We start from the raw sequence: 12857 nt of genomic DNA on the forward strand, positions 1-12857 counted from the left end.
TATGCACTCTGATTCACATCAGTGCACAGAATCAGAGACTGTTACAAACTAACAAGGTGAGTGGTTGAGAGCTCTCATTTTCTGATAATGTGAGTTTGTGTCTTCCACGCTCAGCATGACAACTTAGGTCAAGATTGGTTACAAAGTCCACCAGCCACCATTAAAGATGCAGCAATCAGCCTGCTGAAGACCAGAATTGAACACATTTTCAGTGAACTAAGCTCAGACCGTGGTCGCTCTCACCTATATCCAATAATGCGCCAGTCTGTTTTATGCATATGCAATACACGCACAGTGGCGCAGGCAAACAGTCCCAATATGCTGTCATGTGGTTTGAATGCAGCCATTGGCTATTAGCAAAGTTTTCCCTGTTAGTGAGCAAGCCACACATTTAGCTTTAGTAAACTGTAGGTGAACATCACCATCAGCCAGCTCAACATGCCTCGTTTGAAGACGCTAAAGCTAAAGTCAACAGCTTCATCATGAGCCTGGGTATCAGCAGTGAAAGGACAAAAGCAGATATAAGCAAAATTATGGAGACAAGAGAAAAAGGTTGATGTCCTGTTATCTGGTGAAGTATAAAACGTACTCTAAAATTATGTAAGTGACTGAGGCTTGTTTTGTTGCATAAATCGGCTGCACCCGCTTTTGTTTAGTAAGGTGAAATCATCAGATAAGTACAGCAGCTCTTTTATCTGTACCTCTTTCGAGAAGCAGAGAACTTTGCTTTCTGTTATTTTAGTAAGAGGAGAAAATTTCATTTTTGTTTGTACATTATGGCAGTTATAGTTCTTTGGAAGAAAAGCAGGTCAGGCTCTCAGAAAAATCAAAATCAACCATGAAAATGACAATGATTGTATGTCTAGCTGTTATAGATGTTAATCAGACCACAGTGACACAGAAAGCATTTATGTCTTTAGATATAGGGAAAAGATTTTTTTCTACTAAGAATTAACAAAGTGACTAATTAGATGACAATCGTAATAGCCTGTACAGCTATAAAGGTAGTGATTAGGGACTTGAAGAAGACATATCTCGTTTTGACATTCCAGTTTAAAGGTAACCATGATCCTTTCTACCCAGAGGGTCAAATATTATCTGCTTGGCATTCATTGACTTTTTGTCAGACTTTAGCTGCATCACAGCTCATCATCTGAGGTTTTATCTTTTTCTTTTTATGGATGTAATAGAAACATATAAAGCTCTCAAATGTGTGCTTCACTGTAATTTTTCACTTTGGTCATTTAGTAGAAAGTAAAAACACATTGTAAAATGCTTCAAGACCCAGACAGGAAATATCTGCAGCTTTATGTTCCTTCCATTCGAGCTCTATAGCTCCATAATTGATTGCTAAAGCTTCTCTACTGTTAAACTGAACTGTCCTCCTATTTAAGCTTGAATGGTGCTCAGTCATGATGCGTGAACCAAAGTCATCATACCATCCACCTCAAAATAAATCCATCTTACTGTACACTCTTAATACACACTCAATGTGTGTGTGCGAGTGCTTATGAAGTATGACACTGATCTGTCTCTGCCTGTTTTACAGCTATGCTTTGATAATCCCCATCCTAATCCACTGCCTGTGTGTCTGCCTGTGTGTGTGTGTCTGTGCTGTCCTTTTATGTTTGTGCATGTTATGCATGGTATTTAAGCTCGTGGCTTTCAGAGGGTCTCTCTTTCCCATGACTTCAACACTATATGTAACATCACAGATAGATAGCCCTCCAGTCATCCACTCCACTCCATCGAACCACTCAGCACAATGGCCTAGACACAATCGCTCTGCAGTCAATATCTCCATTACCATTTCTGTCAACAGAATAAACACAGTGGAAATTGAATGGTTATGGGTTATATTACTTTTAAATGAGCTGATGAAATGGGTGCAGTGGCGATGGGAGAGAGGGCCGAGAGTGGCTCAGATGAGGAGAGGTTAATATGTCATTTTAACTAAAAGATACATGAACAGACCAACAAATCAGTATTACTTTTCCTCACAGTCATATCTTTTCTGTTTTGGTTTCATATTCTTATTCAAATGTAAGGATTTTTTTCATGCATCACTTTGAGTAGGACAACCTGTTCAAGTGCCTGTACACTTTTGCACAGACTATATTATGCAAGCTTACTCTAAGTTTAATTAATTTCATTATGACACACATGACTATAAACCAGTAATTCCTAGTCTGGTGTTCAGACTGTCCAGGTGGGTTTATGGCAATAAAGCATAAAACTATTTCTTGCACAAAACACTTTCCTCTTCCTATGTTTTCTGGTAAAATACTGGATTGTTTCAATTCTCAGTGCCTCTAAACAGATTCAGATACACAGAAAAAACAAACAAAACAGTCTGGTTTAAGTGGTCAGAACTGCATATGCAATCTGAGATAAGGGTTTGTACAAAAGACTCTTTGTTTGCATGGAGTCACTGACCAAAATGCTTGGAAAATACTACTATATAGTCATAGATAGAAACTAATTTAGATCTTATTTTGGTGTTTTAGATATTTTGTTTAAACCCAACAGCAGAAACAGACAGGGAATAATGAGAAAAATAATGGAAAAAACAGAATTCAATCATTGAGAACCATATTTCTTTAAAAAATGTAAGGTCATTTTAATCTGATCCCAGGAACACTTTTCAAAAAGCAGAGATGGGGTAAAAAAAGACTGAAAAAGTTGTGTAACTCTAACAATAAAAAAATAAATAAACAAAAAAACCTACTTGATCACAATTCAGTAATGGTGCATCAGCTTAAAAGATCATCTCAGAGAAGCTCAGCCTTTCAAAATAAGAATTAAAGATGGGTGCATGGAAAAGCAGTTCAAAAATTTAAAATAAAATTATTACGACTTGGAGACTTCAGTATATGCTGTACATTAAACAGTAACACAGACAATCAGCTAATGCAGGCTGTAAAAGCGCTTCTATTTCTCTCTCAAACACTCGCTCTCTTCTGGTGGGCCAAGAAAAGCTCTTGCATGGACTCCCTGCTTGTCAGTTTGTTAGTACAAGTTTTAGATAAATGGGGGTTTGTCCGGGACAATCAAACCTATCTGGTTATGTTGAAGCTTCCTGTTATGAGTGATTTATAGTGACTACCAATGAGCCACGTGGCATTTGCAAAAAATGACTGTAATAAAGTGCCTAGTAGAAAGTCAATGCAATAGATTTGGTTAAGTCAATAGGAATTAATCTCAGAAGAAGTCAGTAACATCAGTGATACAAGCATCGATTGTGTGTCATACTTCCTGCGAACCTGTTGATGGTACAAACAAAAAATAAAAAGGTGAGATTTAGGTGGATGGAAGCCAGAGGGAATTTGAACATGCACACACTGTTTGTGATTCATGTCAGCCAGCTGCCCTTCAAAGTAGGCCAAGGCTGCCAAAGACACTGGGAATGATGTCACAATATTATTGAATGATTATGAGCTGGATAAATCTTGGACACGGCTGAAAAACAATATTTAGGTGGCTGTGATTTTTAATATTTCAACTAAAACCAGATGAAATTCTGTTGTGGAAACCAGAGAATGGGGTCAATAGCTTTAGAAAATCCTTATGAACAAAAACTGTCCCTGCAATAACAAATACAAGTTAAAACTGCTATTCAAAGAAAATCCATGCATAAAAATGAAAAGGGCATGGTCTGGGCTCAAGTTCATTTAAGATGGAGACCAGAGTGAATTAGAAAATGATTTTGTTCCCTGACAAATCACGACTTGAGATTCTTTTTGGAAATTATGAAGGCTGCGTCCTTCAGGCTAAAGAGGAGAGGGACCATAAATTTTTTTCCAGTGCGCAATTGAAAAGCCAGTATTTGTGATGCTGTGGATGTGCATTAGTGCTCTTGGCATGAGTAGCGTGCACATCTGTGAAGGCCCCTGTGCTGCCATCCATCCATAGAATCCATTGAATGAACTTTCATTAAAATGTCCTTAAAGGTAATGAAGAAAGAAACACGAAAAAGAGAAAGAATTACATTGCATAGAAAGCACTGAGTCTTCTCATTTTTTGAGAATCCTGCTTGATGATGAGTAGAGAGAGGAGTGAGAGCTTGATGAGTGGAACCCTTAGCAATGATAATCCCATTAGTACTGTACTGCATGTTAAGCTCTCCACTAATAACTCACACGTATGAGCATGAAGGGTGTGTATGCGCATGTATGGCCGAGTCCCGCTTGGACCATCCTAATTATCAGACGAGGCTCACGTGAGGGTAATTACCGCATCTGAGACAGTGGGAACAAGGCTATGACTGACCCAGAAATCCACAGGCTAATGAAGCGATAAGACACACACACACACACACACACACACACACACACACACACACACACACACACACACACACACACACACACACACACACACACACACACTGTTTCTCTCTATGTGTTGGTATTACCTCACATAGAGACACAAGGACAGAGCAAAAGAAAGAGAGAAAGCCAAAAGACAGAAAGGGGAACAATGTTTCCCTCAGCCTGCATTAGAGAGAGCAGAGAGATTTGGGAGGAGCTGTCAAGAGATGCTCTGTCAGGCAGCTTCAAGCTCAGCCCTTTTCCTAGTATGAACTAATCTGGCTGCTCTCTGTTCTTTGTCATATCTGGCCATGGCTCCACAGCACTGTGGTCTGCTTCCACAGCCGCGGATTAAGCTCGGCTACCCGAGACTAAATTCTCTATTGAAGAATCATCTAGGTGTAATCCCTGTGTGAAGCCAGCCCTGTATGGTACAGCACATTATATCTCTCACAATGACTATTATTCACATCAGGCTGTGCACTCTGGAGATTCTGGAGACAAGCAGAAGGGCGGTTTGCTGTGCATAGGCAAGGGACCTTAAGGGTTTGTTATGTGAAGTGAGATTGGCTCACTTAAGGTGGGCCCTCCTGGGAAGAGGGCTAACTCTGGCAAGTTGTTTTTCCACACCTAGGTGATTAAAATATTAACATTTTAATACACTCTGTCACATATTTCTTTAGTAATCCTGTCTCCCATTTTCTACATTTGCATGAACATTTAACATTTGCATTTTTCCATTTCCCTTTCTGTTGAATGTGCAGGGAGAAAAAAAAATCAAGAAAGAAATAAAGTAATAAGGGCAAATAAACCGAATGTGCCTATAAATCAAAAACAAACAGTTGAATAACAGAAATAATGACAAACTTTACAGACAATCAGATATTTATAGAAGGAACTAATATGTATAAGCCAAATTCCATCTATATATGAATTAAATTGCATTAAGTAGTTAAATATAATGATAGCTTATCCCAGGTGTCCTAGGGTGAGGGTTGGGGAACAACATGATCACCCTTCCTTCATAAGGGGTTATCACCAACCAAAGGAAGTCTATTGAGGTAAGAGGAGAATGTGCAAACTCATAAAAGAAACAAGACAGAACCTTCTTTCTGTGAGGAGACAGTGGTAACCATCAAAAATCTGCTCTGACAGTGGAGGGTATGCGAATTCCCCTGGGTAATGTCAGACTGGAGTACAGGTGAGAAAATGCTTTATGATGTGACAATGACCTTTGACCTTGAAGATAAACATCAGCAGTTTATTATATTAGACAATGGTGTGGAATTGTCTTGAGTTATCCCCAAACTCAGCTCTGTAAGGTCATAGTGACCTTGATCTTTGACTACAAATTTCTAATCCGTTCATCCTTTGATTAAAGTCATGATGAATGCTACAAAGTATGGAAGTAGTGATGTACAGATAAAAACATTTTGTATTCATCTACTGCTCGAGTAGTGAGCAGCTGAGTCAGTTTTTATTACCAGAGAAATCCCTCATGTCATGACACCTTACATACAGGAATACAGATTTTAAGATATTTTAACATGCTTCCCTACTCATATTTTAGACAAATCTCCTATATGGGAGTATGTTTGGTTTTGAATATCAGATGTTAAATTATTCACTTACTCTTTATTTATTTTCAAAATCAAGAAATCTGGGATCAGAGATTGTGCACCCCATAAACCTAGAGTGCATTTTAAAAAGGGCAAAGATTTAGTGGTTTATTCCAAACCAGAACTGTATTTGTATTGATAAGTGCACTGTAGCTGACAGAAATACCACTAATTTCTTTTGGTTGCTCCCTTATTTCCCAAGTGGTCGCCACAGCGGATGGATCCACATGTTTAATTTGGCACAGATTTTATGCCAGATGCCCTTCCTAACACAACCCTCTCAACTGTCTTGGGACTGGCACTAATAGGACACTAGCTGAGGCTGAGTTTGTGTGTCCTTCTGGAATCAAACGGGGGAACCTTCATATGTACCACCACAACAGTTTATTTATAAAGCGCTTTCACAGACAAGCAATCACAAAGCGCTGTACAACAAGACAGAGTAAAATAAACAAGAAAATCAAGAGCTGTAATAGCAATACAAAACGGGAGACTTGGTGCCACAGGCTGTCTATTGCCCTAGTTTTTAATCTTATACAAGAAACAACTAACAAATTCTGAGCCTGTGATCGAATACTGCGAGGACAGGTTTGTTTAGTAAAAAGTTTATATAAATACTATGGATCCTGGCCATTTAGTGCTCTGTATCTAAGTACAAGAATTTTAAAACAGATCTTAAAATCTACTGGTAAAGAAATAAAATAAAATAATAAATAAATAATAAATATTATATTATATATATTATAAACATTAATAGTCTGACTGCAGCGTTTTGTGCCTGTTTGAGGCCCCCAAAACATAATTTATCTGAGTCAGTAAACGGGGAATTACAATAATCTAAGCATGATAACACAAACGCATGAACAATTATGTGTGGTTTGGCCAAAGAGACCATATGTTACATTTTAAAATGTTCCTGATATGAAAGAAACAGGAACAATAAATAGAGAGGAATCAAATATTATGCCAATATTTCAAATGCCGGACCTAGCAGATGAACAAATAGAAGCATGAGCCTGACTGATTTTCATATATAATAGAGGAGAAGCTACAATCATAGCCTCAGTCTTGCGCTGTTTAGAACAAAATAATAGCTTGAGAGCCAGACACTAATGGGGGTTAAAGAGGAGACTAGAGCGAACAGACAATTCAGCTGGTGAGGTTTTAAAGACATATCCAGCTAAACGTCATCTGCATAGAAATGTTAAGAAACATCAGAAAAATACTTAATGGTGCCAGCTAGGAGAAGAATGTAGAAAGAAAATAATAATGGACCCATTACTGAACCTTGTGGAACCCCCACAGGTTAGGGAGGCATAATCAGAGAAGAACTTGTTCACCCTAACAGAGAAAGTCTTGTCAGAGGAATATATAAATAGGAAGAAAACCAATGTAACACAGAGCCAGAGAGACCAGCCAGAAACTTAAGCCTATTAAGTAAAATTTTATGATCAACAGTATCAAAGGCTGAACTGAGGTCAAGTAGAATGAGTACAGAACAAATCCCTGCATTTTTGCGTCATAACTTTTGCACTGTCCACTTCCTGCTGTGACAAAACAAATTTCCCACGTGTGGGACTAATAAAGGTTATCTTATCTTATCTTATCTTAGAAGCCATCAAAAGACTGTTATAGAATTTCAAAAGCGCAGTCTCAGCGTGATGCTGCTTTTGAAAGCTAGACTGTAATAGGTTGGGAAAAATGTAATTAGCATAATAAGGATCTGAATAGACTTTCTATAGCTTTTTCTAAGAATTCCTGTCACGGTCCCCGTGTCTCTCTGGTTGGCCCACGCTGGCTACAGGTTTTGTTGTTGTTAGTTTTAGTTTTTTGTCTCTCCTCCTCCTCTCTGCCTGGGTGGAGCTCATTACGGGCTCTCACTCTTGGCCCACACACCCCTGTGGATGGTGTCCACCTGCGGCTGATCTGGCTGATTTCCCCAGCTGCTATTTAAGGCAGTGGCACAGAGCAGCTCACCGCTGGAACGTCGAACCACCTGAGTTCGTGCTCGCGGCATATTCAAAGAAGAATCGCTTACACGTGTTTTATGTTGTGGAACTAACCTTGACCTTCTGTCTGTAGATTCTGGACCGAATCACCGGACCTGTCCAAGTGGGGCAGTGTGTGGAGTGTTGGAGCGAGTGCGGCTGAAGAGGAGTGCACGTGTGCGGAGGAGCGGTGGTGGTGACTGAGTGGAAGAGGAAGCGTGTGTGTGGATCCCCCCCCCCCCCCCCCTTCTCTCCCTGGAGCCCTGGACCCCCTCCCAACTCACTGTACATATATTTTGCACTAAGGTGATCCCTATTGTAAATAAATCCCCTTTTTGTTTCCTTGAAAGAACTGTCTGCGCGTGGGTCTGTTCAGTAGCCATGACAATTCCCTAACAAATGGCAATTTCAAAATAAGACGAAAAATTACCAATGCAGAAAAAAGAAGAAACTAATCATGAATTCTTTCTTCATATGTTGTAATTGAAGATAAGATAACATTACTCAACCTTTAAATATACTCTGTAAATTATTGCTTCTCCACCAGATCAGTAAACAGGAGCGCAACAAAACCGTGAACCTCAAACAAGGGTTAGGAATGCACAGGTTGTGGGTCAGTACTCAGAATCAACATCAAACACAGCGAGAGCTCAAGTACTTGAAAGTGTATCAAGTAATAAAAAGTTGATCTCGCTATTGTTATCCCTACAGATAACAATAGAAACACAAAATTAATGAAAGAGTTCACAATCATCTCTATGTCTATAGGTGGCTTTTGAGCTCCCCTTAAAACAAACCTGTAAATCATGTCTGAGTTTTATGCAGTTCAACCAACAAGATATGTTTCAGAACTCCCAAACTGTCTCTTACTTCACAAAAGGAAACGAAAAGGTTACAAAACATCTAAAAGTCAATCTCAGGGATCCCCACTTTGGTCTGACAAAGCCTCATGGAAGATGATACCCTCAGGGTAATACTGTTGATACTGTCCTACTCTGGAGCCTTACATTTAAGTGCTTCAGACTAGTGTTGTACAATCTCTGTGCTCACAGAAGCAGAGGGCATTTCTTTTGCTTGTACCAGTTAGCTAAACAGCTTCATTGACGTGGCAGTTTAAGTGATAAGTATGACCCACTCATAGTGTTGGTCTGTGAGGCAGAACAGGTTACCCCAAGCCCACGCTCCAGCCATCACAGGATCCCTGTCTCTGTCGCTCCTACGCAGAAAGAAAATGTGTGTGCGCACATGATCGACTGTGTATTCGAGTGAGTTATCTTGATCAAATTCCCAATTACACAGACGAGTGTCTCTTCAATGCTGTGCTCTTTATACAGATACACAAACAAACAGACATAAACATCACACAAACACGCCCACTCTCACATACAAAACAAGAAAAAGAAACACACGCAGGCCAGAGGCAACAAGCACTTCATTTCCTATTCCACCCCCTCTTCTCATCCTCAGCACCCCTTCTATTCCACTCTGGCCTCCCCAACACTCAACCCACAGTCACTATAGCAACCTCACACACAGAGGACTAATCATGCCATTGCAACATCTGTCAGACAACGGAGACACACGCCCTTAAAATGTGCATGCCACTGCATACACTAATGAAGCACACAAGCACAGAAACAGTTAAAGAAAGCAAACTTTATTACCTTTGCTCATGGTTCATCCTGTCACATGAAGTTTGAAAGTGGGAGCTGCAAGAGAAGATTATTGAAGAATATTGGTTTTCTAGGACCGGAAGAATGATCTGTTTGAAAACTTGCAATGATGCCACAGAGGTTTATGAAGGCCCTACTGTACAAAAGCCTTAGCCGCTTAAAATGAGCAAATAAAGTCTGCTCCAGAAACATTTCTGCTGGGTATGCTGCTCTGCTGCCACCTGTAGATTACACCTGGTACTCCACAATATAAACATATAAGTCTCAGGACTCTGGCCTTGCAACATCCACGGAAATTCACCATATTAAAAATTAGAAAAAAAGGAACTAAGAAAAATGAGGTGTCTTAGATCTGCCGTATTCCACCTGCTGTTAAGCAGCAAAATCAATCCCCTTCCTTCAGCAAACAGTACATACGAGTCCCAGTGAAGCACTCATCGTGCTTCAGCATACTCTATGCACCATCTAGCCAGCTTTCAAGGAGTTTGATGATATCTATTTTGGTTTTTGTAAAGTTTGCTGAGGCTTGGTACCAAAATGAGTCACACACAAACTCAACTCAAACTCCAGCTATAGCCTCAGAAAAGGAAAGTGGCTCTCAGAGCAACACACAGCCTACGTGCAGCCTCTGCATCTTTTAGCAAAAAATAAAAGGGGGTGAGCGAATGCTTTATATTTAGAATGGTGACGCTATACAAACTTGAGCACTAACATGAGAGGAAAGCTCAGCGATGCGTTAGAGAGCCGCATATTCAATAATGTATCAGAGGCAGGATTTTAAAAACAGCTGGGGATCGCCGCTCTGTCTTGTCCTGTCTGTCAGTCTGTCTCTTTGCATGTCTTTCTCCCGGTCCGTCCACTGCGACGGCAGCAGATTTGCTACTCCTGTGGGGAGCTGATGTTTGGTTAAACTTTCATCCTATCAACGCCTTCACTTGATTTTTCTCTGGGCCTTATGATGAATCTCCATCTGAGTTTTCTTCACTCTCTCAGAAGAAAGGTTCCATTCCTTTCTTTGTGTGCTCCCTTGCTGTTTCTTCCTTAGTGGTCATGGTGCAGCCTTTTAGCAAAATAGATCATACACAAAACACCTGGGGAAAAGGGGGCTTCTGACGGTAAATGTTCATGTGCGTGCATGTGTCTGTCTGACGTTCACTGTGGTAATCATTGCCTACCTGTTTCAGTGCACAGACACACTGCGCTGCTTCATCCTTGAGGAATGAAAGAGTAAGAAATCTCCCCAGAATTCTCCTGCAAGAGAGAAGAGAGGATACAGTGAGAAAGCAAAGAGGTTGGGGAAGGAAAGAGAAGAAAAAGAAGGAGAAGGAAAGGAATTAAGAGCAGAGCTTTAGCTTTATAGAAGTCACTGATCATAAAGACAACTTTGACTTTCAGCTAAGTTCTCCATGTTCTTCTTGCACTCATTTGTTTATATCATTGCATTCAGATCAAAGCTTCCAATCTGAAACCCGAGTTCAGCTAGTGCAGCTCAGTCGTTCCAAAAGCAGTCTGGGTCAAATGGACAGCCGCGGCTCAACTTCTACACTGGGAGCTTTTAAGGCTTTTAAGGCTTCCATGCCAGCAAGATGTACAGGCTTGTGAGTGGAACAGGGGCTGAAATGCCCAAGTGGGAAAAGCATGCAGCACCTCGGCATGAAAAGTACACACTCGCAGATCAAAGGTTCATGTGAGAATACTAGCAAGGAGGCATGTTTAATGTAACAGACCATACATGCATGTGCACACACAGACCTGCACACAGATATACAGATGTCACTCTTCTATGTTTTGTGACTCCAGTGACATCAAGATGTAGCAAAGAAGCAATCACTGGTGGAGGGAAATCAGTGTGGATCTGAAAGGATTACAGGGTTGTTTCCAGAACTGCTTGCGTTGATGATGATATTTGTCTTTTATTGAAGTTATATATTTTGACCAAAAGTCCTCTACACACATGCTGTGAATCAGCCACTTAAAAAAAAGAACATTTTGAACATTTTCAACTTAAATCTATAATTCTTCTTCTTCTTCTTCTTCTTCTTCTTCTTCTTTTTATTATTTTCTACTACTTCTGGTGTATCTGATGGGATGGCCACTCTAAGCACTGTGGTGGCTAGCCTATAAATTTTTTATATCACCAAATAAATAATATAATGTGCAGTAAGTATATTAAAATCAAATTGAAAGAATGTAATAGAAAAGCCTATTAATAATATCAAGATGATTAGAATAAATCAGTCCCTGCCAAAAGATGCCATAACAAAGAGTCACCACTGGTCTGTGCTATTATACCACTCCTGTGTTTGTGCTGCTGACCGACTTACCAAACAAGGGCAAAGACGGTGATGGCAGCATACATTAACTGCAGAATCTGGTGATGTAAATATCAAGATTGATTTGTTTGCAAATCATAACCAGGTCATGCTGTGCGTTCCTTGGCCTGTAATCACCTGTTGTTTTTAGGTTATAAAGGTGAGATCTTCAATGATGCAAAATTCAAAGAATGTGTTTCTTTGTCTGACTTTGACAACCTAAGCGTGTGATCTGAGTTCAGGCTTGTGTTCGCACAATTGCAAATGACCGTGCATCACGTGTGGAGGCAAGCTAACATTTTATTTTCAGTCGATGACACATTCCTCCCTCGATTCCCATCCACTCGCAACATGTTTCCTCTGTAATGATCTTACAGTGCTGGTGAAATGAGTTGTGCAGAGGATTATTATAAGCATCGGTTACCCTCTATTGCGGGAACTGGTTTCCCCCTCAATCATGTTGTTTTCCTGTTGGGTTTCAGTACTCCCTGGTTGGAAACCACCTTGTTAGTGAGAATGTGCTTCACCTGTGCTGGCCCAGCAGAAGTAATTAAAGCCTCAGCAGCTTTGTGCAGGAAAGGGAGAGTCTGGAAACTAGATCAGTGAGAAAGCTCGTGTTGGTGCAAGCAATTCAGTTTACAGATCTTGCATAGCGACATAGGACAAGTTATGTTTGTCCTGCATTGGTGGACACGGCGTTACTTTAGATTCTTCTGTGACTTTTATGCAATAAAGTGGCACCCACTGGTGAAAGCCTGTCTGCAAACCTTTTTTGCTGCTTTGAAACTCTGAGAGGACTCCCATGGGAACCCTTCAGAGCAGCCTTTGAAGCCCTTTTATGTTAATGGCTGAAAGTGATTATTCAGAGAGAGTGAAAATGTTGATAGTAATTTGAAGGGAATTCATCTCTAGGTGCTACGTCTGGACGTCACCTTAAAGGTTTCTGCTGGTGGTG

The 12857-nt window shown here is 40.2% G+C and overlaps 1 protein-coding gene across 5 annotated transcripts in view; it reads right to left on the bottom strand.

Moving 5' to 3' along the window:
* Positions 1-12857, bottom strand: part of ptprdb (protein tyrosine phosphatase receptor type Db) — a 157595-nt gene that overhangs the window by 97195 nt on the left and 47543 nt on the right. For all 5 annotated transcript variants that reach the window (XM_026170808.2, XM_080302896.1, XM_026170809.2 and 2 more), the window contains exons 4-5: positions 10766-10841; positions 9582-9626 (exon numbers count right to left, since the gene is read on the bottom strand). The gene's annotated coding sequence lies outside the window, so the exon portion shown is untranslated. The remainder of the gene's footprint in view (positions 1-9581; positions 9627-10765; positions 10842-12857) is intronic.

This window comes from Astatotilapia calliptera, chromosome 6 (assembly GCF_964374335.1).
Source record: "Astatotilapia calliptera chromosome 6, fAstCal68.1, whole genome shotgun sequence".
Lineage (NCBI taxonomy): Eukaryota > Metazoa > Chordata > Actinopteri > Cichliformes > Cichlidae > Astatotilapia > Astatotilapia calliptera.